The sequence below is a fragment of the Podarcis gaigeae genome (genome assembly GCF_964106915.1).
Source record: "Podarcis gaigeae genome assembly, chromosome: 8".
NCBI classification, from domain to species: domain Eukaryota; kingdom Metazoa; phylum Chordata; class Lepidosauria; order Squamata; family Lacertidae; genus Podarcis; species Podarcis gaigeae.
Window position 1 is genome coordinate 48,637,870 of NC_139684.1, and position 25,774 is coordinate 48,663,643.

At 41.2% G+C, this 25,774-nt stretch overlaps 1 protein-coding gene and 1 long non-coding RNA gene across 2 annotated transcripts in view; both read left to right on the top strand.

Annotated features, from left to right (window-relative positions):
- WWOX (WW domain containing oxidoreductase) overlaps window positions 1-25,774 on the top strand; it is a 566,085-nt gene that overhangs the window by 423,463 nt on the left and 116,848 nt on the right. The window lies entirely within an intron of this gene.
- LOC310850565 lies at window positions 6,863-17,566 on the top strand. The gene is made up of 2 exons (XR_014567370.1): window positions 6,863-16,593; window positions 16,746-17,566. It is a non-coding gene; the product is annotated as an uncharacterized lncRNA (long non-coding RNA).

Genomic DNA, 25,774 nt, shown 5'->3' on the forward strand with positions numbered 1-25,774 from the left:
CCCCCTCTTTCTTTCGCGTCAGTTAATATTTTAAACTTTATTCGGGGCTTTTTGCCCTGCCAAACAAACTTGGAAACATCCCTCTGCCACTTTCCAAAACATTCCACCTTGTCCACGATCTGTAGGGTCTGAAACAAAAATAACATTTTTGGCAATACGTTCATCTTTATAGCTGCTATTCGTTTTTTTTTTTAAACATTTTTTTATTGCTTTTTTTAAAAGTACAGAAATACAAAAAAAAGAATAAAGAGTGGTTATAAGAAAGAGAAATATAAATAACAAATTTCCATATTCTTTTTCCATCTAACCTATAGGACTTCCCCACATCCTCCGAACCCTGCGTTCTCTGTCTTATAAAGCATCAGCAATTTGTTAACTTATTTCAAAACTTATTGTAACTTCCATTTTATCATGTTCCCTATTTTCAATTTTACTGTCGCTCAATTCTTATATGTTTTATATTAAACACAATAAAGTTATTTCATTATTTTACCTCTGAATTCTTGTGTCTTAATTTTCATTCCAATAACTTACATTTGCTGAAGCTAGAATTTCCTGAAAGGTGCATTTTTTTTTTTTTAACATTCATACAACTTATAGTGTTTTTTCAAATAGTCCTTAAACTTTTCCCAATCCTCCTCAGTTGTTTCTTCTCCCGCGTCTCGGATTCTGCCAGTCATTTCAGCCAGTTCCATATAGTCCATCAACTGCGATTGCCATTCCTCCAGCGTGGGTAAATCTTGTGTCTTCCAGTATTTTGCAATCAGGATCCTTGCTGCTGTGGTAGCATACATAAAAAAGGTTCTGTCCTTCTTAAGCACTCTCTGGTCCACCATGCCCAGAAGGAAGGCCTCTGGTTTTTTAGGTAAGGTAAATCTCAATACCTTTTTTAGTTCATTATGGATCATTTCCCAGAAGGCCTTCACTTTCGGGCAGGTCCACCAGAGATGAAAGAATGTCCCTTCCGCCTCTCCACATTTCCAACATTTGTTGTCAGACAGATGATATATCTTGGCTAACTTGACTGGGGTCATGTACCACCGGTATACCATTTTCATAATATTTTCCTTCAAGGCAGTACATGCCGTGAATTTCAAACCGGTGTTCCATAACCTTTCCCAGTCTGCAAACATAATGTTATGCCCCACATCCTGAGCCCATTTTATCATAGCGGATTTGACTGTCTCATCCTGTGTATTCCACTTAAGCAGCAAGTTATACATTCTCGAAAGTAGTTTACTTTTTGGCTCTAACAATTCAGTCTCTAGTTTCGATTTTTCCACCTGGAATCCAACTTTTTTATCTATTTTAAATACCTCTTGAATTTGCGCATAGTGCAACCAATCTCGTACCTTAGTTTTCAATTTCTCCAAACTTAGCAACCTCCAATTGTCTCCAGTTTTTTCAATTATTTCCCAATATTTAGGCCAGTGGGCCTCCATGTTGGGTCTCTTACGTGCCTTGGCCTCCACCGGTGAGAGCCACCTCGGAGTTTTACTCTCCAATAAGTCTTTGTATTTTATCCAGACCCTCCAAATTGCTCTTCTGACAATATGGTTTTTAAACAATTTGTGCACTTTGGCCTTGTCATACCACAAATATGCATGCCACCCAAACGCATTGTCAAACCCTTCCAGATCCAGGACATCAGTGTTCTCCAATAAAATCCAATCTTTCAACCAGCAGAAGGCTGCAGATTCATAATATAGCCTCAAGTCTGGCAGGGCAAATCCCCCTCTTTCTTTCGCATCAGTTAATATTTTAAACTTTATTCGGGGCTTTTTGCCCTGCCAAACAAACTTAGAAATATCCTTCTGCCACTTTCCAAAACATTCCACCTTGTCCACGATCTGTAGGGCCTGAAACAAAAATAACATTTTCGGCAATACATTCATCTTTACAGCAGCTATTCGGCCTAACAAGGAAAGTTTCAGTCTTGACCATATATCCAAGTCTCTTTTGATTTCTGACCAGCATTTCTCATAATTATCTTTAAACAAATTCAAATTTTTGGAGGTCAAGTACACCCCTAGGTATTTTACTTTTTTAACCACATTCAACTCCGTTTCTTTGGAGAACTCATCTGTTTCTGTAGCTGTCAAATTTTTTGCTAAAACCTTGGTTTTTTGCTTATTTAACTTAAACCCCGCCACCCGACCAAAATCAGAAATTAATTCTAACACTCTTTTAGTGCTGGAGACTGGTTCCTGAAGTGTTAATACCAAGTCATCTGCAAATGCTTTCAATTTATATTGTTTCACTCCGACCTCAATTCCCTGGACCAACCGGTCCTTTCTAATCATATTTAGCAACACCTCCAGGACTGAAATAAACAATAGGGGGGATAGAGGGCACCCCTGGCGTGTCCCTTTTTCAATTTTAAACTCCTCTGTCACCACATTGTTTACTATCAATTTAGCTTTTTGTTCTGTGTAGATTGCTTCTATACCATTTTCGAACCCCCGCCCCACTCCCATCCCTTCCAAATTTTTCTTCATAAACATCCAAGAAATATTATCAAAGGCCTTCTCTGCATCAACAAAAATCAAAACCGCTCTGGTATTCAGATTTGTTTGTAGAAGTTCCAAAATGTCAATAATGTTTCTTGTGTTGTCAAACAAATGCCTACCAGGGAGAAAGCCAGCCTGGTCTTTGTGAATCACTTCATTTAGTACTTTTTTAAGTCTATTTGCCAAAATATCTGCAAAAATTTTATAATCCACATTTAGGAGTGAGATGGGGCGGTAGTTCTTAAGTTGGGTCTTTTCAGTCTCTGATTTAGGTACCAATGTGATGAAAGCTTCTTTCCACGTTTCCGGTGCCCTCCCTCCCTCCATTATCTGGTTGCAAACCTCCATCAAAGGTTGTATCAAATAGTCCTTTATAGCTGCTATTCGGCCCAACAAGGAAAGTTTCAGTCTTGACCACGTTTCCAAATCTCTTTTGATTTCTGACCAACATTTCTCGTAGTTGTCTTTAAACAAATTCAAATTTTGGAGGTCAGATACACCCCTAGGTATTTTACTTTTTTAACCACATTTAGTTCTGTTTCTTTCACGAACTCATCTGTTTCTGTAGTTGTCAAATTTTTTGCTAAAACCTTAGTTTTTTGCTTGTTCAACTTAAATCCCGCCACCCGACCAAAATCAGAAATTAATTCTAACACTCTTTTAGTACTGGGGACTGGCTCTTGCAATGTTAATACCAAATCATCTGCACATCAGTTCTTTTGCTTAAAGGTAATTTCAGAAATACATAACTGTCCTACAGTCAGCAGGTCAAAGTATAACTCAGGAGCTAGTGTGTGTGAAATGACAGGCTCTGTGCTTCTCAATGCTTTAGTGTTCATGTGCAGGCATTGATCTACTTGTCAACTATACACAAGATGTATCTTAGGGGCTGGGAACCTGCAGTCCTCCAGATTTTGGTGGACTCCAGCCAGCCCCGGCCAGCATGGCCAATGGTCAGGGATGATGGGAGCTAACATCCAGCGCCATCTAGGGGGCCCCAGGCTTCGTCCCCTCTGATGTATCTGATCCACTAAGCTAGTTAACGTCTAGAGAGCATGGGGAGCAAGCTAAACCCTTGATGACTGACAATTCTGACTTGCTGCATCAAATATTTTTGTGCATGTGCACTAGAGACAGGAGGCATTCATCTCTAATTCAGAGATATAACTTCAAGAGACCCTGGGGAGGAAGCTGAACCTCAATAAATGACAGTTTCAACAACAGCTAGCAACATTTTAACATGGCATATCCCACTGGCAAAAAGTTAGGGATGAAAAAGGGATAATAATTTGCCAGGGATAAGAAGGGGGTGGGGTGGGAGAGATACTGTTTCTATTTGTAGGGACAATTGGGAGTAGATGCTGACAGTGTCCATTGCTACAAGCTTTCCCCATTAGAGCATAAGTGCAAGGCCATGTGAGTTCCATGTACTGAGGTGGCAAAATCTGTTTTGCAGCAGGATCAAACTGTCTTCCACACCTGACCTTTTGCTTCTTGAACATGGACTTTTATTGACTTTATTTCCTAGAAATAGCAGCAAGTATGCCCCCCTCTCTCTGCCAATCAATCTCTATCATTTTGCAAAGAAGCGGAGCATGCTGTTTCTGAGATTGATTTACACATTATTTATCGTATTGGCCAGCTTGAATTGGTCGGCCTGATCCCCTTTCGGATGGTGAAAATAATAATGTCTCCAATTACTTACTCAATAAACTGTGGGTTTGTCTGTTATTAGTGATCATTAGTGTTATAATACAGCGTGGAAATTCAGAGCAAATTAACCACATATGCAAGCTGCTGAATACATCTGCAGTTAATCATACACATGCTGTTTAAGTGGGCAGAGCATTGAGCAAGAATCGTCCAGCAAGAATTTGAGTGGAGGGGGAAGTAAGATACCATCAGTTTTGTTTTCCTTCCTCCCCACCCACCCCTTCTTTATTCTGGCAGTCCCAAATGAATGTTTATCCGAGATGCTGTCAATTGCTGAAAGCACAAAAAAGAATTATAGCTCAAATTAAAATAGCTTTTAATGTCACTGATTCCAGGGCACCAAATCTTTATGGCCATAAATAATGAATGGACAATTCATGTAGGTACATTCCCTCCTCCACAGCCTCCCTTCTTTCCATACATGACCTTCCTCGTATACTAATGTGGTGGAGCACCTTTTTATCAGATGATGACACATGTTCTTGTGAGTGATCACTTCCAGTCACAGTTATTTTCCTATGAAAATAATGGCTTCCAGTTACTGAGGGTGAGCCCGTGTTTATACCAGTACAGATTAAAAATAAGTGTTTGTGTTTGTCCCCACATACCTCTAACAATTTCCACCAGATAGCAGAACGTGTTTGCTTCAAGATGTTTTTTGAAATTGAGCTATTTCCATACAGTTGGTTCACCATGGGCTGGTGCTGAGCTGAAGTTGCTAGTTGATCTGTGACATTCATATGGGGCCAGGGCTAACCTAGGCTGAATTGGATGTCACTCGCAGCTGATCTGCAGTGTCCACACTGGATGAATCTGAGAACTTGTGTAGGGGCTTTAAGAAACTGTTGGTGGTAGAGATGAGCAGAAATTTCTCAGAAGACATGTGCCTGAAAAACTCAGATATTTTTTTTTCTTTTTCTCAACCACCCACCAGAAAAAGAAGGCCACTTTGCATAACTTTCACCACCATTTAGCGCGGGGGTGAGGGTGGTTGTTCCAGCACCCATCCCACAAAGCCTCAGCTGAGTTGTTCTGCCACATTGTGAAAGATGCAAAAAGATTGCTGCTGCGACTATTTGGAGAGACAGTAGCAGCAGAGCAACAACAGCACAAAAAGAGGAGTGGGGGAGAAGCTGTGCTATTGCCACTGCAGATGGTGAATCCCCATCCCCTCGTCAAAAATTGGGAGAAATTCACTTTCCCATTTCCTTAGTTTCTAGAAATGTTAAAATTTGAGAGGTCATTGGTGCACAGCTCTGGTCGGCAGAAATCAAGTTATTTCTTTGGGCAAAATGACCAGTTCCCAAAATATAGACTTGCTACCAAAAGCTGCTCCTCTGTGCTGAAGTCCCGCCCCCCCCATTGTAATTAATACATACTCCAACTTGCCCTGCATCCAAGGTGTCATTAACCTATGTGTTTCCTGTTCCGGCTCCACTTGAGCAGGGGAATGCAAAAAGGTAAAGGAAGGGAGTAGTGCTATCAAGGCAGAAGCTTCGGGCAGATATCCTACTAAGCAGAATGGGCCACAGGACCCGCAAACACAACAGGGCTGGTTTTCCACATTTGGGAGAAAGTGAACTGATATCCCTCTAAAAATGAGCAGCATCATTCTAGAGTCTAGTATTACCTACCTGAACCCCTGTTTGGGTGAGTGGGAATTTCACACAGGACCAACCTTGTCTTTCTTGTATCCTTTGTTAGGGGACAAACTCTCTTGCCAAACTGGTTACCAAACTATCCACCATCAAGTTACTGAACCAGAATCAGAAACTTGAAAATAATAAATCTGATTAATCTGAACTACAGTCAAAGTCTTTAAAAATAAATAAATCAGCTCCATGGTTTTCTTGAATTTGGAGGTATCATTTGCCCTGCTTTTATGTAGGACTCCTGGCTTAAAGTGTAGGGGAGTGTAACACAGTGTTTCTAAGGCGGATGGTAGCCTTTTGCTCCAGGATCTCCACCTCACTCCCACACGCATGCTGGTGCACCTGGAAAGGAGCTTTACCTGTTTACAAATTACCCCAATTTTCTGCTTGAATCAGCAGTAACTGTTCACCCTCCCCCGTGATGTAATTAGGCCTTCAGAGTTCACGTGTGCTTATTATGATCTCTCTTGTGCTTTGGTCTTTTTTTCCTTGTAGCTGTAATCATATATATATCTATATAAGTATTAAAATGTTGTAACAATGGTTCAGCTAAATTATGCACAGTGGGCCATACTAGCCCTCCATTAACATAAAGTATGCTAAACAAAGTGTTTTCTTTCTGATAATTACACTCTAAAGCATCTACTGCTTATTAATTTGCTTTATTTTCCATCTAGGTTCTCCCCCTTTATTTCTCTAAACTTTCAGCTGTCTTCACCGCAATTGACACAGCCCTTCTGCAGTTTGGAATAATGTTACACCCTCCCTTCCCTCTTGCCCCCTCCATACACCTTGCAGCAGCCACAAAGCATACCTCTCTGTGCTGGAGCTGTGTGCATCTCCCCTTTTACAACTATTATTCTTTAAGAATGCAAAGTCAGCAAAAACTATGTGTGTTCTGCATCCCACAGTTGCATGCATGCTCACAAATTATTGCCTGTTAGAAATCAGGTGGGGATGTCTGAATGCATTTTTAAAAGTGTCCTCTGGTGGGTCCCACCCTCTGCCAGAGGGTCCTTACAAATATGGGAGGGCAGTAGCAACAGCCTTGTGGGGAAGGGCCATAGCTCAGTGGGAGAGCAACTGCTTGGCCTGCTGAAGGTCCTAGGTTCAGGGATGACATCTCCTGCTAGGGATGAGAATATCCTCTGCTGAAACTCTGGAGAGTTGCTGTTGTCAGTGTAGACAATACCGAGCTAGATGGATCAATGGTCTGACTTGGTACAAGGCAGCTTACTATGATCAGGGCAGGGCAGCTGAATTTGAGCTGCCATCTTAATGTGGTGCTGTCAGGGAAATTCTAGGAAATGAAAATGGTGGCTCAGACCCAACCACTGACCGCTGGGGACCCAAGGCAAATGTAAATTCAGCATGTGGGCATGTGATGCAGCATGTGAGCCATCTTGTGAATCAGCTTCCTGACTGTGAATGAGGTCAAGCCTCATTTCTTTACATCTGGTAGCCTTAGGACCTCTTGGTCAAGAAGACACCTCTCTTGTTCTGCTGTTTGCTGTGCCTCAAAGCTGGGGCCAGAAGAGGGGGTTACAGTGGCATGTGACTTCTCCTTTACCCAAGTCCTGTTCTATAAAATTATTTCTCTTCTTGTGCCACTTAGGAATATATGGCACAGGCGTATCTCATTGGATGGAACATTTACTCAAAATGTCAGTTCCAACTAGAGATCAAGGGCATTAGCTTCATTATCCCCAGTTTGGGGGTGGGGTGTGCCTAGAATTAAAGTTCCCCCTGGAGGAATGGTCAGCTGCTTCTAGAGCACTCATCTGTCAACTACTAATCTTCTTCCCCAATATATGGGTTTTCCTTCTAGAAGAAGGGAGAGGTAGTTGCATACAGCAAAGTGCAGGGTATCAATAAGGCAGTGGATTGCTCATGGTGAGATGTGCCAGCCTTGATTCTCCTTACTTGAAACTGAGCCAGGGTTCTAACTAGGAATGGAGAGAACATTTGAACATCTGTTTCAAATGTTCTCTCTTTTCCTAGTTAGCTTCCGCCAAAATGTGATGGTCAAGCATTTGTTTGTGGACATATGAAAATCAGGAAAATGCTCCTTCTCTGCAGGCTTTTGCAAAATGAAGCCGGACAAAATTAAAGTGGAATTCACTGCAGCTTTTACAGAATGAAAGTATCCAGGGATGTTTACCAAGTTGTACTTTTCTTCATAGTTATAACAAGAAAGTCAGTCGGCTTTCGTTTGTACATTGAATCTGAGACTTAAATTTTCTTCAGTAGAATTGGGGCTATTGTAATACTTGTGTGTGTGTCTCAGGAACAGGAAGGAAGTGGGTTCTCATTGCATGCCATCATTGGAATGTCTGTTCAGTGCCCCAAGTTGAGTGTGAACGAATATCTAATTCATTTTTGGAGCGAAACTTGAGATTAATTAGTTTTTCCAATTTGCACAGCAAGGTAATGTAGATGTGTTGCTGCTGCTGCTTGACTTTTTACTTAATCCTTTGAGTGGATATTTAATCTTTTTGTTATATATTAGAATTAGAGACTTGGAAGATATGAATAATTAATCTAATTATGCGCCTATCACTTTAATTTCTTTAATGTTGTATAGAATACTTTTTAAAAACACACACACACAATCCAACTTCACAAATTGGTTTAGGATAGGAAACCCTTTTAAAGGATTTTGTATTTCATCAAATAAGTGCAATTTAGTGAAGGGAAGTACTACATTAAATTTAGAGTTATGCAAATAGAGTTAATCCTAGAGCGCTTTGGACCTGCTTTATAAGGTGTGCTTCATGCATTTGTAACTTGCATTAAGGAAGTAGGAATATTATAAGAGCTGTTGTGTTCTCTCCAGTTTACTCAACCTTCCAAGCTGGAAGTCAAAAGGCTTTGATGAGAGGGACAACAGTAGGGTAACTAAGGTAAAAGAGGAAATGCTCCACCAAAGAAGAGGACATTGATTTGCTTTACATTTGCCTGTGTTGTTAATATATATAGATGCAAGTTTAGTGATCATTACTGTGATTTCATACAATAGGTTGCAGCCAACTAAGTCCTACTCAGAGTATACCCACTGAGATTAATGAACCTAAGTTAGTCATGTACATCAACTCTGGGGCAAACTTTGGTCTTTCAAACTTCAGTGGCGCCCTGTGCAAGCCCAAAATTTGGCAGCCCCACCTCTCACCTCCCATTCTGCTCAATTCACTATGTCATAGTTGTGACATCCTATACCACCCCCTAGTTTCAGTGACCAGTGTGGCAGAACTGGTCATGCTGCCTTAAATCCGCCTCTGATTAACTTGAATAGGCCTAATCTGAGTAGAATTAGTATTGACAACCACCCAATACATCTCTTAGTGGGAAAATCTTGTCAGTCTACTGTTAAAGTGCTAACTATTCTTTCTTCTGATTAGTCTTTATTTTTAAACCAAACTTGGATTGGGTAGCCTTTACACTGTTCAGTGTAAAGTAGGACAAATGTCTATCCTAGAGGAAGGGGTTTCTTTGGCATTTCACCTCAGCTAACAACAACAGCCTCTAAAACATTGGACTTCAGCTAAAATTGCTTCTATATTTGGGGTTGCTAACTTGTGGCTCTTTAGATATTGCTGCTCTAAAACCTTCATAATCGCTGACCACTGGCAGGCAGGAGTTGAAGGCCAAAATCTGAAGGACCACAGGTTAGCTAACCCTATTTTACATGAGCTGCCTTCTTGCCAGTTGTCCTGGCTCCCTTGCCCTGCTGTGGTGTACTTTGGTAAATTAGAATAAGATCAGGGGTGGGGAACCCCACCTGGAAACCAAAGGCAGCCCACCAAGTTTTTTCAGACTGTGGTGGCCTAAACATAAATAATAAATAAATAAGGTCTTTTGCATGTATATAATATCCTATTCACAGTTGTTGGGGGTTTTTTTTTGGGGGGGGGGTCAATAATAGAAACGTATTTGTCTTCTTAGAGCCATTAAAATTCTTCTTTAAAAAGCTAGCAGGTTCTACGCAAAGCTGTTCCTATGGTGAGCTGATAGTTGTATTTTGATACCCCGGCTGAACCCAGCATGGGAGCTGAACTGGAATAGAAATCAATGAAATAGCATTAGGATGCAATTGCCACTCATTATCAGAAGCAAAAGACCACTGTAATTCACAAGCTGAAAACATTTTACCGACTGTTTTCGCAAAGCATTAGTTTTGGTATGTTTTCAATTTTCATGACTCTCTAAACCACTTGGCCTATAAAGACCATTATTACCGTCACCCACAAATTTGTGGAATTAAACCTAAACAAATTCTTCAAAGCTTTTGCTGCTTTCTGATTTGATCTGCTTTCTCTCCACCCCTTTACTCTCCTGGTCACTGTTTTTAGTGCTTTTTTTTCAGAGTGATAAGTATTGTGTGCCTCAAGGACAACACTGAGCATCCTCACACCCTGTTATTTTAGATTGGCCACCCCATCCCAATATAAATACCCCTTGCCATTCAGGCTTTCTTGATTTCATCCCTTTGTGTCATGGCACAAGGTCAGTGGTGGATTTCCACGAGGAATTCATCTAAGGGTATGTCAAAATATCTCTGTCATCATTCTGGTTCATTTTTACCCACTTTCCTGACAAAGTCACTCACCCCAAATTTCGCTTTTATTTCTTTCACCCTTTGTGTTTGACAGTTTTTCTGTGATGCTGTTTCCACACGCTATGCTATCGTGACACCGCATCACCATGCTGTACATATTTAATATGATTTCAGAGTTCAGTGATATGAAACAGTTTAAAGAAGCAGAAGCAATTGAGCAGACAGTCCAGTTCTTGCAGGGAAAGGATGCAGGGTCCAGTGAAGAGCCCATATCAAGCAGGGAATGTAGAAGACCTTGCACAGCTCCAAAGGACCCTGCTGCTGGGAACAAGAACCTAGGCCTTGAGTGTGGCAGGCACCGCCTCTCTGGAGGGGCGGGCTGACTTGCTGGCTCTTTATAGGGCCCTCACCTTATTTTGTAGTTTGGGGCTTCCATGAGGCTGGAGAGAAAGAGGTATCACAGATGAAAGGGGTGACCTCTGAGTTGGAGGGTGATGGCTGAGCTGTGCACTGGCAGTTCTCCCTCGGAAGAAGTATCTCATCCTCATTGGAGTCCTCCGCCAGGCAAGGTCCCTGGGTTGAGACCAGTGACAATATCAGGCAACAGACAACAACCAGGGACTTCTTGTATGCTGTTGTGGGAAGAGAGAGAATGAAGGCAGATGCATTTTCTGGGACCAGCACTTTAGTACAAGTCTAGTAGCAAACTGGAGGGACCAGAACATCTGGTTTAAAATGGTTAAAGGTTTCCTGAAAAGCTTCTGTGTCAATCCCTAAATCTCCATCTGAAATATAAACCCAATAAACCCAGTAGTGACAAAGTTACTTGAAAGTTCTCCATGCCACCCCAGTACCTGGACCTTAATATCCTCTTCAGAGTTTGCTGATCTCTGAATGCCCCTGACAAGTGAAGTGAGTGGCTGCCAGTGAGAGGTCTTGCAGCTCTTTGATATCTTCATTGGAGAGGGTCACCTGGTACCTTTTCTGTGGTCTCTCAAACACTAAGTATATACCTTTTTATTTACCCAGGCTATTTTATTGTGTTTTAAATCCAGCCTGTTTTAGGAAGTATCTGATGTGATGAAAGTGTTGCGGCTGCTTTCTCTTGGTATTTTTTGTTGATTTTAATTTCGATATTTGTGTATTTGGTGTTGTTTTACTCACAAGCTGTCCAGGGTGAGTGGCTCTATTCTTGTCATTTATATTATCACAGTGGTAGTTGTTTCATTCTTAAAAGAACAGCAAAGTAGAAACCAGATTACAATAACATCTTTTATTGAAATAATCTGAGCTTTAAAGACACCTGCTTCTCCTCCCTTTAAAAAATAAACACAGAATCCTGCTGACCATAAAGTGTTGATCAAGGAACAATGTGACGATCACAGCAGCAATACTACAGAAACAGCATTCCCTCTGGTTTAATAAACATGCAGATAGCTTCAAAATGGCATATGCCTATAAAATAGGAAGTCCCAGATTTCATTGCTTTAGTTTAGGCAATTATCAGATGGGCAGTGTTTAGTGGTGAGGAGACACATGATCACTTACAAAGGGAGGCTTAATGAATTCCAGCCGCAAGTATTTTAGGCAGTGAAATGATACATGATTGGTGAGTGCAGTTAATGAATAAGTCTGTTAGGCACAAACTTCTAATTCATGGCAGAATTGATGGATATCTTTTGCAGGCCAAATTCAAATAACAAAAATGCCCAGGTTTCCTCAGTCTTGCAAGGTAATGGGTTCCTTAAGCATCCTGCTAAGATTCAGGAAATTAGTGAAATGGGATCAAGCTTAGGCCAAGCTAATACTGAGAAGCTGAATTTACCCAACATTATCTGTGGGTATAATTGGAAACAAGAGTTTTTGAGACCAGCTGTGCAGGTTGCAAAAGGATAAAACGAGGGGCCCAGCCTTACCATGTCAGATTGATAAATGTTTGTGAAGTGACTACATAATCGCATGAGCACTGTTCCAGAGTATTTTTCATTCTCATGTATATTATATTTATTTGGTTAATGAAGAAATTACATATCTTTCTACTTACGAGTGTTGAACTAATTGGCTGATGAAGAATTCAACGAAACAGTAGTTGTTATCTGGAAACATTGTTCAGCAGAGTTCAGAGTTGGACATCAGAATTGGACATTTGCTGATTATACAAAGCTTCACAGCTTGTTCTCCACCAGGTAAAGTCTGGCACCGTGATTCATTTAAGGAATTTCAGAGATTTATTAGTTTTGATGTTTTGAATTATTTCATTAAGTTTTCCACACTGGAGCCAGTGTGGTGTAGTGGTTAGGAGCAGTAGACTCGTAATCTGGGGAACTGGATTCACGTCCCCGCTCCTCCACATGCAGCTGCTGGGTGATCTTGGGCCAGTCACACTTCTTGAAGTCTCTCAGCCCCACTCACCTCACAGAGTGTTTGTTGTGGGGGAGGAAGGGAAAGGAGAATGTTAGCCGCTTTGAGACTCCTTCGGGTAGTGATAAAGCGGGATATCAAATAATAATAAAAATGTCATTGTTTCTGGACATCGTGTTGCTTTTGATATTGCTGTGAAGAAAACTGAACTGGGGAGCTGGTTTTGACCAAGACGGGGAGAGTTGTCCCAAAAGCCAGCTTAATATGTTGCACAGGTGAAGCTGCTTCAAGACAAGCCTGTCTAAGAGTTAGAAGCCCATCTAAAAGTGGTCTGGAAGTTGCAACAGAGTGGTGGTGTTTGGTTCCATGTTAAGGAAGCACAACTAAAGGAGTTCTAGAGCAAAAAGGCACATGTGAGGTAAAGGATAAGGCAATATGTAAGCAAAATGACTCAGATATGGCTTGGCTTAAGATACAGAGGGTTATACTGTATGACGTGCACTGCAAAATAGAAATGAGTTAGAAAGGTAGCCAAGATTTGAGAGTAAGAATATGTCAGTTTTGTGTCACAGTCTTCTACTCTTAAGTTCAGTTTCCACGTCAGTTTTGAAATTTCCAGATCAATTCACTTTCTTTTCTTGTTTAAAAAACAACAAGGGTCCTCATGAAATTTTATCAATATTTTTGCATGAATTTCTCTTAATATGCATATTTGCATGGAATTTCCCCTAATGTACACTTCATCTTAGTCTAAAGCAACGTTTCTATATGATATTTTCACTAATGAATTCATTATTATGGATACTTTACTCCAGTCTATGCATTTTTGCTGGAGAACTGTACTGCAACATTCAAAGAAGTGCAAATTTTGAAGGACAGCTATGTTTCAGTTTGCATAGTGTTTAGGAAAGTGTGAATTTAGTGGGTTCACCTTTAAATACAAAGTGAATCAGATTTATCCCCCATCCCTACTTGAGAGCAGAGGCAGCCTTATTTACGGTAAATCCCACTGTGCCAAGAAGCTGCCAGTCAAATCTCAAATGGGCAAGGTGATGATGTGACAACGGACCCAACTCCAGGGATTTATTTGTGACATTGATGATCTAGACTAAAATTTATCTTCTGGATGAGTTTTGAGACACAGACAACCTAATCACTCTGGAAGATAATCTACCCAGGACAAGTAGGAGAGTCAATCCCTATTGGTTCTGCTGGACCATGGTATTTACCTGAGCCGCCTGGCTTGGTTTTACAGTGGTTCTGTCCTCCCTAGAGGGTGATGCAGACAGACTCTGACTCAGTTGTCCCATAGGCTTCTATGGGAGCATGGGAGGATAAGAATCCTCCCTTCTATTTAACATCTACTCTATTTAACATCAATCTGGAACTGTCAATTGTACAGCAATGCAACCCCAGCAACTGAAGTGCACCAGTGGAGGCTGGCTTCCCATGACAGGACCATGGCAAAAAGGAAAAAATGTAAGCTTCCCTTCTCTATTGCCCACAGTCTTTGCATAACAAAAATGTACACATTCAAAATAATTTGTGGGATTTATATAACATCTAGTTTGACCCTAAATTTTAGAGCTAGGATTAGAAGGGTCAGGGAAAGGTATCTGTGTGTTGTATCTTATGTTTTCCCTTCAAAGTATAGACCATAGTGTGTGTATCTCATAAGCCATAAAAGCACTGAGGGCACCAGAAATACAGATCAACACCGCAGAGTCTCATTTTATATCTTAGCACTAGAACTCTGTAATGTTTTGAAGATAGGAAGGAAGCAGGCAAACCAGCCTATATATATAAATCAGCACTTTCTTAGCATTGATGCTTTGTGAATTACGGAAGAGTTTAACAGGAAAACCATGAAGCATGTAAGATAAAGTTACACATCCGACACACCACATCTTACCATACACCTTCCTGTTGTTTTTCTCTTCCCTTTACTGGCTTGTATTTCTTTCACCTTGCAGTGATGACAAAGAGTTCACACCTATTCATCTGACCGCAGGTCTTTTAAAGGACTCCAAAATACATTTCACTAAGTTCTCTTCTACAACCTAATGAACTTTAGATAGGTGATATTCTGTCAAGCCGTGGATCCTACATCTTTCTTTTATCTCTGTTCATATTACTGTCAATATAGCATTTAAAAGCAGGATTTACATTTACATGCTATTGCACCTTGAAGAAATTTGGCTAAACTGTACAGATTTCATCCCAGGCATATGTGGATACTCATTTTGTGTCTTCTACATTGAAAGCAAATGTGCCGCCTTTTTTGTGTGTGTATGTTGTTGAAAGCAAATGTGCCGTCTTGTTCTCGCAATTGAGGGTTAGGGTTATCATTCACAAGTGACGTCAGCACGCTGTGCGATGTGCTGACGTGCTCACACGTCAACACACTATGATTGTGTCATGTGCACACATCGTACAATGTGCTGGCCACCAGTCATGCAAATCACTCAACATTCTGACATCAGTCACACACATGCTGTGAAGTATGCATGAGTGCTGTGGGCACACCATGAGAGCTGCATGATTAAGGTGAGCATTTTGTGCAATATGTGCGCATGGCTGCTGCAGATTTATTGGGGGGCTAGCCCCCTTCTTGAATTTTTGTGGGGGACCCTTGGACCCCCAGACCCCCCCTTAGATAGTTCCTATGGTTGAAACCACATCAAATTCCCTGTAAACATGATTTTTCAAAATGAAATGTGCAAGATGAATTGGTTGCCAGTTTGTTTCCCAGCCCAATTTAAGGTGCTTGTGTTAGCGTTTAAATCCTTAAATGACTTAGGCCTCAAATATATGAAAGTATACAGTTTTATTCTAACCCTATATCAAATATCTGAACCTCATTTGAATGCCTACACACACACACCTGGCACATTTGAAGATAGACTATATTATAGACATGGCTTTTGCTGACAGCAGTTCTTACTGAAGCAAAAATAACCATTGCTGGCATGTCCTATCCTTTTTCCTTTAAGAAAATTGGCATGATTAGAATCTGCTCTGGTTCCTTTGCTTGAACTTTGTAGGATTCCATCTGCAGCAAAGTCCAAAAATAGTTCTGGAATATGCAGCATACTTGTCCACTATGGGTAATACTCATATACACAGCATTAAAGCAATGTGCTGTCTAATCACATAGCTGCCCAAAATGTATTTTCCTTCAAATGGTCCAAGGCATGTTTATGTTCCTTAGCTATAGCCAGATATATTATCAGGTTCAGGTGACACAGTGGCTTTAGAGACCAAATTCATGGGAAATGAATGGCAGGTTCAGGTATCTCTCCAAGGAAGATGTTCCAGCTTGCAGTTTAACACCCAGGTATTCCCCCGACCTCTGGCTAATCCTTAAATCACAAGTAAGGGTTTTCTGTCTCGCCTTTTCAGCCTTTAACTGTCTTCTCCCAGCCTTCTTTCTCCTTTATCCATGTGTCTTTGGGACTCTGGATGCATTCTGCCCCATAACAGTTTCTTGCTGAAAAGTTCACCCTCTCTAGCTGCTGTTCACCCCTGATGGCGCTGTGCTAATTATTGCAAATAGCACCATCAAGTGGAAATGTAAGATAGACTGAATTGGGGACCAATGACTGTTTTGTTTTGTTTTCCCCTTGAAAATACAAGGGCATGGTTTAAGGAAAGAATGTGTGAATAATGTAACATATAAATTTGTCCATTAATTATAAGGATGCTTTCCTTATAATGGAATGGCAAAAGTTTGGGTTGGGGGTAGGGGAGAGAGAGAGAGCATGGGTGCAGTAAATTTTAGTTAATGATTTTATTGGGAGCAGTGGCGTAGCGTGGGGGGTGCAGGGGGGGCGGCCACACCGGGTGCAACATCTGGGGGTTAGGGCTAGGGGGCGCAAATCCACGGGTTAGGGGGTGCAAATTACTTGCCTTGCCCCGGGTGCTGACAATCCACGCTACGCCACTGATTGGGAGGACACACACACACACACTAGATGGTAGTGTGTATTGCTTCACTTAATTCAAAACCGAATAAGCAAGCCCTACTGTGTTTGGAGGCCCTCCTGCATATTTGACAGTGTGAGGCCTTAGACTTCTTCCCCCTAAATCCTGCCCTGACTGAGAAGTAGGTGGTGAAAAGCTGGATTCTCAGCTGAGATGGTGGAGTGGTCCTGCTTCCATCTCTTCCTCTGTGGAGGACAAGGTGAATAGCTGCTAAGAGTATGGACAAGATAATGCATTTTAGAGAGGTTCTCCATAGCCGAATTACTCCCTTCAGGACTACAATATGGGGCGAAATCTGTACAACCTCCTCAGTTTGGAACACAACCAACCATCTCTGAATTGTACAAGAAGAATGCTGAAGAAGTTTCTTATCACTATCTAAGCAGCTGGCATGCTTAGTACACACAAACTCTCCATCCGTCCTCAATAGGTTAAGTCTATGCTGTGTTGTATCTGTGGGGAAAATTCATCTTTTTGAAGTCTCCTTTGCTTGTCAGCACAGCAGAGGTCGGTAATACTAGCTGTGTCTTTTATTAATGGAACCTGCTGTCTTTACACAGAAACAAGATTATCTTGTTTTTGTCCAGTCCGTTTCCGTACAGGGCTTTTGGCGGAAACCTGATCCCTGCATAAAAGTGATGGAAGATGCTGTTCAGATTAGAAAATATTGTGGTTCGGCACCTTTTGCAGCTGAATGTTTCCCAAACCTTAATAGATGACATACGGTACTTCCCAGCTAAGGTACTCACTTATTCATCACCAAAAGAAGACCAAATGTGTCAACAAGAAAAGAGGACAAAAAGGGGAAAAGGTTTGCACAGGATTTGCATATGCTATTTTACATGCACAGGGGCAAAAATTGGAAACATGTACCTATTTCAATTGTAGTAATTAAGTGATACATCTCACCATAGTGACAAAACTGGCTAGGTGAACACTGAGGCTGAGAGATAAGCACAGAAGGGCAGTTGTGGAAAAGATTTTAAAAACCACAAAACTTGCAGTTTTACTTGCTATTATTAAAACTGTTGGAAGTCAGAAAACCATGCTGATCTAATGCAATCACACAGAGATTCCCCTCCAGATTCCAATCTGCTTTCTGCCCATCTCTGTTGCAGGCCTGAACTAGGACAAGGACTTAGAATAGACTATGTAATGGGTCTCCCATCCACCCTCTGTAGCAGCCCTGACCGCCATCACGCTGTTCTCTCTCTCTCTCTCTCTCTCTCTCTCTCTCTCACACACACACACACACACACACACACACACACACACCAAGGTGGAGGAGAAAGATGAGATATCCATTTGCAGCCCCCATCAACCCTGTTGCATCCTTCCAGAGGCTCAAATGCCTCATGAGATGCTGAATACCTCTTGTGTTACTGTGCTGGTTGTACTACTATTTATGGCAGAAAGGGTGGTGATACCAAGGAGGAGACAGCTCTGGCCTTCACTCCATTTCTGAGAGACAAGGCAGCAAGGCTGGGTCCAGGATTTGAGGAGGTCTTTGATAAGTTGCTGTCCTGGACCCCCTACTTTCCTAGGCATGCTGAAGGGTTGTCCTCCTGTTTTCACCCAGTGCAATGTGCTAATGCCCAGTTCTGCAATACTACTGCACTCTGGGATGTTGTTTTTTTTTTGGGGGGGGCGCATCTCCATATGATGTGGTGTCCACCAGTGGCTAAGGAGCCTGGTGGCTGCTGAAAACAACATAGAGCAGCCCCCAGAAGGGCGTACAAGGTCTCACCCTGCCAGAAGTCCTAGAGCAACCCCAGTAAGGTTGCCCCAGTCCATGGAAAATCAGGGTATCCTGGATTGAGTTCAGAAGCCGGGGCAGCTTCTATAAATCTGGGATGTCCCAATTAAATTGGGACACTTGAGGGGGTCTGGCTAAATGCATTTTCACGTGTGCAGATGGGACTCATTGTATTCACGTGGGGCAAAGATTGTGACATGGCACTAGTTCTCCTCTCTAAATGCATTATAATGAATCCTCATTGAGGCGAGGATAAACTCTCAAAGGAAAGTTGTTGGTTTGAAGGGCATGCTAACATTGTGATTAGTGCTACTCATTACTCTTGGCAAATTAGCTACCTCTTTGTTGTCATTCAGCATTTCTTATCCAAAGGATGGAAGCTTAAACTATGTGTAGAATAGCTAGGCATAGACTAGACTATGGGCTGGTTTCAAGGCAAGAGGATGAATGGAAGCTTTTCAAAGTTTAGGACACTCACCAGTGCTACACCACATAAATCACAGTGCAAACTGTGTGATTATACCCTGCAGGGAAATAGACTGTGTGTTTATGGGGCTCTTCACTGAGCGCTTAGGAATAATCTGATATAAAGCAGCAGGGGAGGAGAGTAATGACAACTTCAAATTAGTTTAATGAATGTTTACATTAAATGGAGAAGGGGGAGGACGCTTTTCTACAAACCTGCAAACACAAAGTGACAGTTTTCTTTCCAGAGTAGAACACTTAACTTTTCCTTTTTAAAAAATGAAAGGTGGAAGAAAAATCTCTGCAGATTTTAACCCTTTCAGAGCAGTTCCACCTTAGTATTTTTGTGGAGCACTAAGGTACTATTGGCCCCTTCAGTTGAGGTTTTTAAATGGGCTTTTAAAAACCCATATATCCCAGCTTACTATTTTATACATTTATGGATCTACCACTGAAATTATTTTGTTTTTTGTTTGATCTGTTGTCAATTTGTTGTTTTAAATAGTTTGTTTTATATTTTTATTTTTCCTTTGTACCCTTCTGAGGCACAGCCTAAAGATATGGCACACAGATAAATAAAATCAGCAGTGCCAAAGAAGTATCTACACAGTTTGCAATTCTGTCTCTCTTTGATTACATTGCAGTTACCTCTGCTTTTTGCTAGTCCTGAATCTCATAATTTACCCCACCCCCCACCCCGCAAAGAGCTTATGTTTGCTTATAAGAACATAAGAACAGCCTGCTGGGTCAGGCCAATGCTTTGAGTTTCAAGTTGCCTATTTACATACCCTCCAACATTTCAGGATGGGACACCCACCACCACTATCCCACCACCCCTGCCCACCCACCCCGCCACTTCTCTCATGCACCTGCCCGCTCCACTGCTTCTCTCAGGCCTGGGGTGGAAGCAGCACAGCACCGCACTTTTCCTCTGCTGGGCTCTGGCGCACGAGGGAGCTGCGGAGACTGCAGCCTCCTCTGGGCCAGCACAGTGCTGTTTCTGCCAGAGAGGGGCAGAGAGCGCCCAGATCTCCTTCACCTCCTGTTCATCTGTGGCGGCAACCCTTGCTGCCTGCAAGACTCACTCCTTTTCGGAAGCCGCCATCACCTTTCTGCTGGGCCCGCAGTTCCCCAGGGCTATGTGCTCTGCATACTCCAGCAGCACAGGGGCCGGGCAAGGCAAAGCAGAGGACTGTTCTTGCTTCCTCACTCTACCATCCCATCAATGTTGTTTCAGTTCTTTCCGTGTTGTCTGATTTGAGGAGATTCCAGCTTTTCTCAGCAGCCACCACAGCTGCCTTCTTTCATTGATAAATTTATTTAGATACCGAGAAGAGCAGAAAGTTGCTCTCCTCAGTGGCAGCAGCTACCAAAGGGAGGATGTGTGGATCTTGTCAGAGACCGGAATACTACTAGTATCAAACCTAAGATATAGCAGTTGACTGATGGCCATAAAGAATGAGAGTCTCGTAGACATGTATGCCTGTGATTTTTGTATTGTAGGAATATGTCATAAATTAGAGGCAGGCAATCTGTAGCCCTCAATCCATTTTATTGTGGTACCTGGCCTCATTTCATGGGGGTGACAAGGAGGAAAATATTGAGCGAAAGGGGGAGAGAGAAGAGAAAGAGAGGGAGAGAGAGAGAGAGAGAGAAAGTAGTTGCTGGCAGAAAAAGAAAGTAAAGGTGTGGTCCCCGTCCCCCCACCTTTGTCTTCACCTTCACCCACTTTTGGCTCGGACCATACACACTGCTCATATGTGGCCTCTAACAGATTACTCCTAAGAAAATGAGGCTCTCAGCAGAAAAAAGGTTGTCATCTCCATCAGAAATATGCCTCTATGTCAGAGTAAGGTTGCCTTGCCTTACCATGCAGATTTTATGTCCTAATGTTTTACTTATGGGTTGAGGAGTAGGGCTATTCATTGATAATGCTGTGTACCTGATGTCTTTTATGGCCCTACCCAGACATGGCAGCGACTGACGTTGGGCCATTCTGTGTGCAAAGCATGTTCTCTATCCACTGAACTGTAGCCTTTCTTGCAGTGTGGGGAAAGGGCAACTGCCTGGTTTGGTGCGGTTGCTTTGGGCTCAGCACTTGCCCATGGATGCCATGTGGTATTGCTGTGATATGTAAGCATGGGAGAAGTAATTAATGTAACTTTCTATTCATCACTCTGTTTTACAAGTGCTAGGGAAGAAAGTAATTTACTTTAAGGTAAGAAACTAGCTTTCCCTTAAAACTGAGGGAAGGTGTTGTGTGTGATCTTTAGATCAAAATAAGGAACTATGATAAGATTATATAAATACTCTCTCTCTCTCTCTCTCTCTCTCTCTCTCTCTCTCTCTCTAATACACAGACAATATATGATGTATGATCTAAATTATTCCTGGATATTTGAGATGTCCTTGAGCTCAGGATAAAGCAATGACTTAGTTAGCACACTGGGATAGCAGGAAACAGAACCTACATGGGTCCTCCAGAAATAGGCAGTGCAAACAGCACAGGTCAAGTGAAAATCCCAGCAGCTCTCAGGCAACTTTTCAGCATGTCAGGCACACAGTGTGGGCAGGAAGGACGGGCAGTGGTGTAGGTGCTGCCTGCTGCCGATTTATCAGAGGACATTTTCTAATACGCAGCTGCATGCCGGGCTTTATAACAGGGGCAGGCAAGAGGGAGATTGGGGCTGACTGGCAGAACATACAGAACTGCCTTATACTGAGCCAGACCATAAATCCATCTAGCTCACTATTGCTTTCACAGATTGGTGATGGCTTTCCGGGTTTTTAGACAGGAATACTTCCCTGCCCTACCTGAAGATGCTGGGGATTAAATGGGGATCCTTCTGCATGTAAAACATTCCATATAAATTGTATTTGATTTCTTTCTTTCTTTTTTTTCAAAAATAATGACCAACCCGCCTCTTCAAGAGACTTTGTAGGAAGTACTGTATTTATTACAGCTTTAGCCCACTCTGAAACTCAGCGGAATTCATGGCTTGTCCCCTGCCACATTTTATCCTCACAACACCCCTTTGAGGTAGGCTAGCATATGCATCTTTTAAATAATTATTTTTAATAGCGAACAGACATGGACAAACAACAGGATAATAAAATGTTAGCAAACAAATAGGATACTCAAGCACATACAGCATCAGATCATTGCCAAGACATATATGTATACAGTGGTACCTCAGGTTAAGAACTTAATTCGTTCTGGAGGTCTGTTCTTAACCTGAAACTGTTCTTAACCTGAAGCACCACTTTAGCTAATGGGGCCTCCCGCTGCTGCTGCACTGCTGGATTACGATTTCTGTTCTCATCCTGAAGCAAAGTTCTTAACCCGAGGTAATATTTCTGGGTTAGCAGAGTCTGTAACCTGAAGCATATGTAACCTGAAGCGTATGTAACCTGAGGTACCACTGTAATGATAGTGGCAAAAAGAAGCAAAAGAACAGCATTTAATACCACCAAAAGTTAGAGTCTAAGTACATGTTTATGATCTCTTCCAAAAGGATTCCTGATTTTGGAAGGGGGGGGGGTGAATGCCATCATCAGCTGAATTGTCAAAGGAAATAAGACGAATCCATGTCCTTTTGAATGTGTCAGGTTGATCTTGTGGTTGTAATTTTTCCAAATGTTGGTATACCAGCTCCTGAGAGAGAATTCACTTAGTGGCACCTGCAATCCTAGAAGCCACCAATCGCCACACCAGTTTAGGATCCATAAAGATGGTTAACAATACAGTTGTACCTTGGAAGCCAAATGCCTTGGGAGTTGAATGTTTTGGCTCCCGAATGCTGCAAACCCAGAAGTGAGTGTTCCAGTTTGCAAACATTCTTTGGAAGACAAACGTCCAACGCAGCTTCCAATTGCATGCAGCCAATTGTGTGGTTGTCAAACGTTTTCAGAAGTCAAATGGACTTCCCGATTGGATTCTGTTTGACAACCAGGGTACAACTGTACTAACAAAGGGGACTTTGGAACTATTCCATGGCTACTGAGCATGCTCAGTGCAAACCTTGAAGCATGTGGCTATGATCCTGGAGTTACACACCATCTGAGGACTGATGTGTCAAACAACAGTAGCATTTTATGTTCATTCTCTCTCTTTTTTTAATAATAATTTTTATTAACTGGCCAATCACATCAAATTAAATCACATCACATAAATTCCAAATTACAAAGCCAAATTTTGAATTTTGTTGGGGGGACCCATATTTCAAGATCCGAATGGGAATTCTGATCATCTTCTTGCTGCTGCGTTAATGTCCATATCAGTCCAGACAGAGTTCATAATTCTATCCCATCTTATCTTGCTGTTTCCACATCACATCTTGTTCATATATTTTCTTTTTTGCTTTATGATCTCTTCTGATAGTCTCCTTAAGCCGATAAACACCAATAGTAATAATAATCCTGTGTGAATTTTCCGTTCTTCCAATCCTTGAATCAAGATGGTTTCCATATATCAACTCCTTCATAGATAACATCGCTCTTTCCATCATAATCTTGCAAAACTGTCACTCTTAAGTCCCACTGAGGAGTTTAATCCACAATATATAAACAGCTTTGTTTCTCTCTTTCTCCTCCCAGACTCAAGACCTCCAACAGAGCTTCCCAATATGGCGACGGCATTTTTAACTGCGTCATTCCAAAGCTCTTATACATTCCACACTCATTTTATGTTCATTCTCAGTGTCTTCCACTTGCCTCCCAGTAAGGCTGATGGATGTCATGTTGATTTGTCAAATGATTTTCTGCAATCTATAATGACTGTAAGCTTAGCACTATTACCAATGTTTGGTATAACCAGTTAACACCAGAAATTGTGCCAAATGAATCAGAACGTATTGAAAAGAACTTTATTTTATGAGCAGATGAACCTTGATTTCCTCCCTTTTAAACCAATTTAGAAACACTTTGCATCTGTCTTAGTTAGTCATTCATAATCACAATCAGTCATAATTATGCAGATGTGAACAACACAGTGCTAGGTTATTTATCACATGCTGTTGGCAGAATATGGTCATCTAAAAATGTGAGCACATTTTGCTAATGATAACTGGACTATTGTTAACTGTTAACAGAACCTGGGATATTGATTATTTTTTTTAATGGACAGTGCCATTAGTTAAACTTCTTAAAACTGAGGGCTACTTCCCAAAATACATTTTTAAATAATGGGCACCTTACTACCACAAAGGAGGGCTTCCAAGGTTTTGTGCAAGACGGATTCATATGTGAGGTTTCAAGTTTTTGTTGACTTTTCTCACAGTAGCAGCCTTCTCTATTGAAATGCAAACTGAGTAAACATTAGTAAGTTTGTCTTATCATGTGAGTCAAAGTGAGGAGAAGCTGGAGTAAAGATTTAAACAGAATACACAGCTGTGATGGTGGCAGAGCCTTGCTGGGTCAAGGATGATGGATGAATCCTTTAAGGAAGCATCACAGCTGAATGATGGAGCACCTGCTTTGCATGGAGAAGGTCTCAGGTTCAATCCCTACCATTTCTGGTTAAAAGGATCAGGTAGCAAGAGGCGTTAAAGGAAATCTGCCTCACACCCTGAATCACTGTCATTCAAAGTAGTCAATAAAGACCTAGATGTGCAAACAATCTGAGTGGCACAAGGGTAGTTTTCTATTTTCAATGCTTCATATGAAGACTTAAAGTTATCTATGGTATGCCTGTGCATTGCTCTGGCAATGTGATACCTCTTTTAGAAGGTATCCTTGCTGGGTCAAACCAAAGCCCTATCCATTCTGTCCCTACACATGCCAGTCAGGTGTCCTATTGGAAGACAGAAGTAGGACACAAGGACAACATCACACTTCCGCTTCTGTTCCCATGTAACTAGTATTCAATGGCATACTATCTCTGATCCTAGAGGGGATGTATAGTTATCATTACTATCATCCATTGATAGCCACTGATCTATTAATTTGTCCAATCCGTTTTTTTAAATCCATTCAAGTTAGTGTCCATCACTATACCTTGTGGTAGCAAATCCCATATTTTTTATACATTGTAAATTATCACATGACAAATGATCAAATAAATGACCATGATAAAATATTAAAATAGTCACTTCTGTTTGAGGATTTTATGTATGCAAGGGGGTTTAACATTTTGCCATGGCAAGTCAGTATAAGGAAAACTGCTTTAAAACAAGTACACAGTGGCATCCAAGGGATTGAAAATGTAGATGATATATATTTAAAGAATGAAAATGTTAGATATATCAAAATCAACTGTGGCACGAATGTTGCAACGCACCTTGGTAGTGTGCGTAATTATCAAAATATTCCAACTAAAGGAAGAAAGTAATCTGGATGTGTGTTTATTACACTGTGTCAGTAGATGTAATTCTGTGGACAAACAAATGTCAGTTCTATATATTCTCAGCATAGTTAAAATAGCATGGAAAATAACCAAAGCCCTAGCAAAGTCAAAAATTGAAGATATGGAATGAAACAGAGATTTTAAAAAAGATAGCATTTTGAAGAAATTCCTAAAAATAAAGGAGACCTTCAAAGAAATTGATTTAGGATTGAAGGAAATTGAGAAGAATTAGGCAATTATTGAAACAGTATTAAAAATAAATAGAAAGTTGCTTCTATCTCAACTGAAGTGGATTATAGAGTGTTAAAACTTGTGCAATTTTAAATGAGAAAATTTACCAAGTACCACTTGAAATATGTTTGTCGGTTTTTAAAATCATAATTTGAAAAAATGCTTTATTAGTGATCAAGAACATTTAACTGAGTAGGTTGCAAA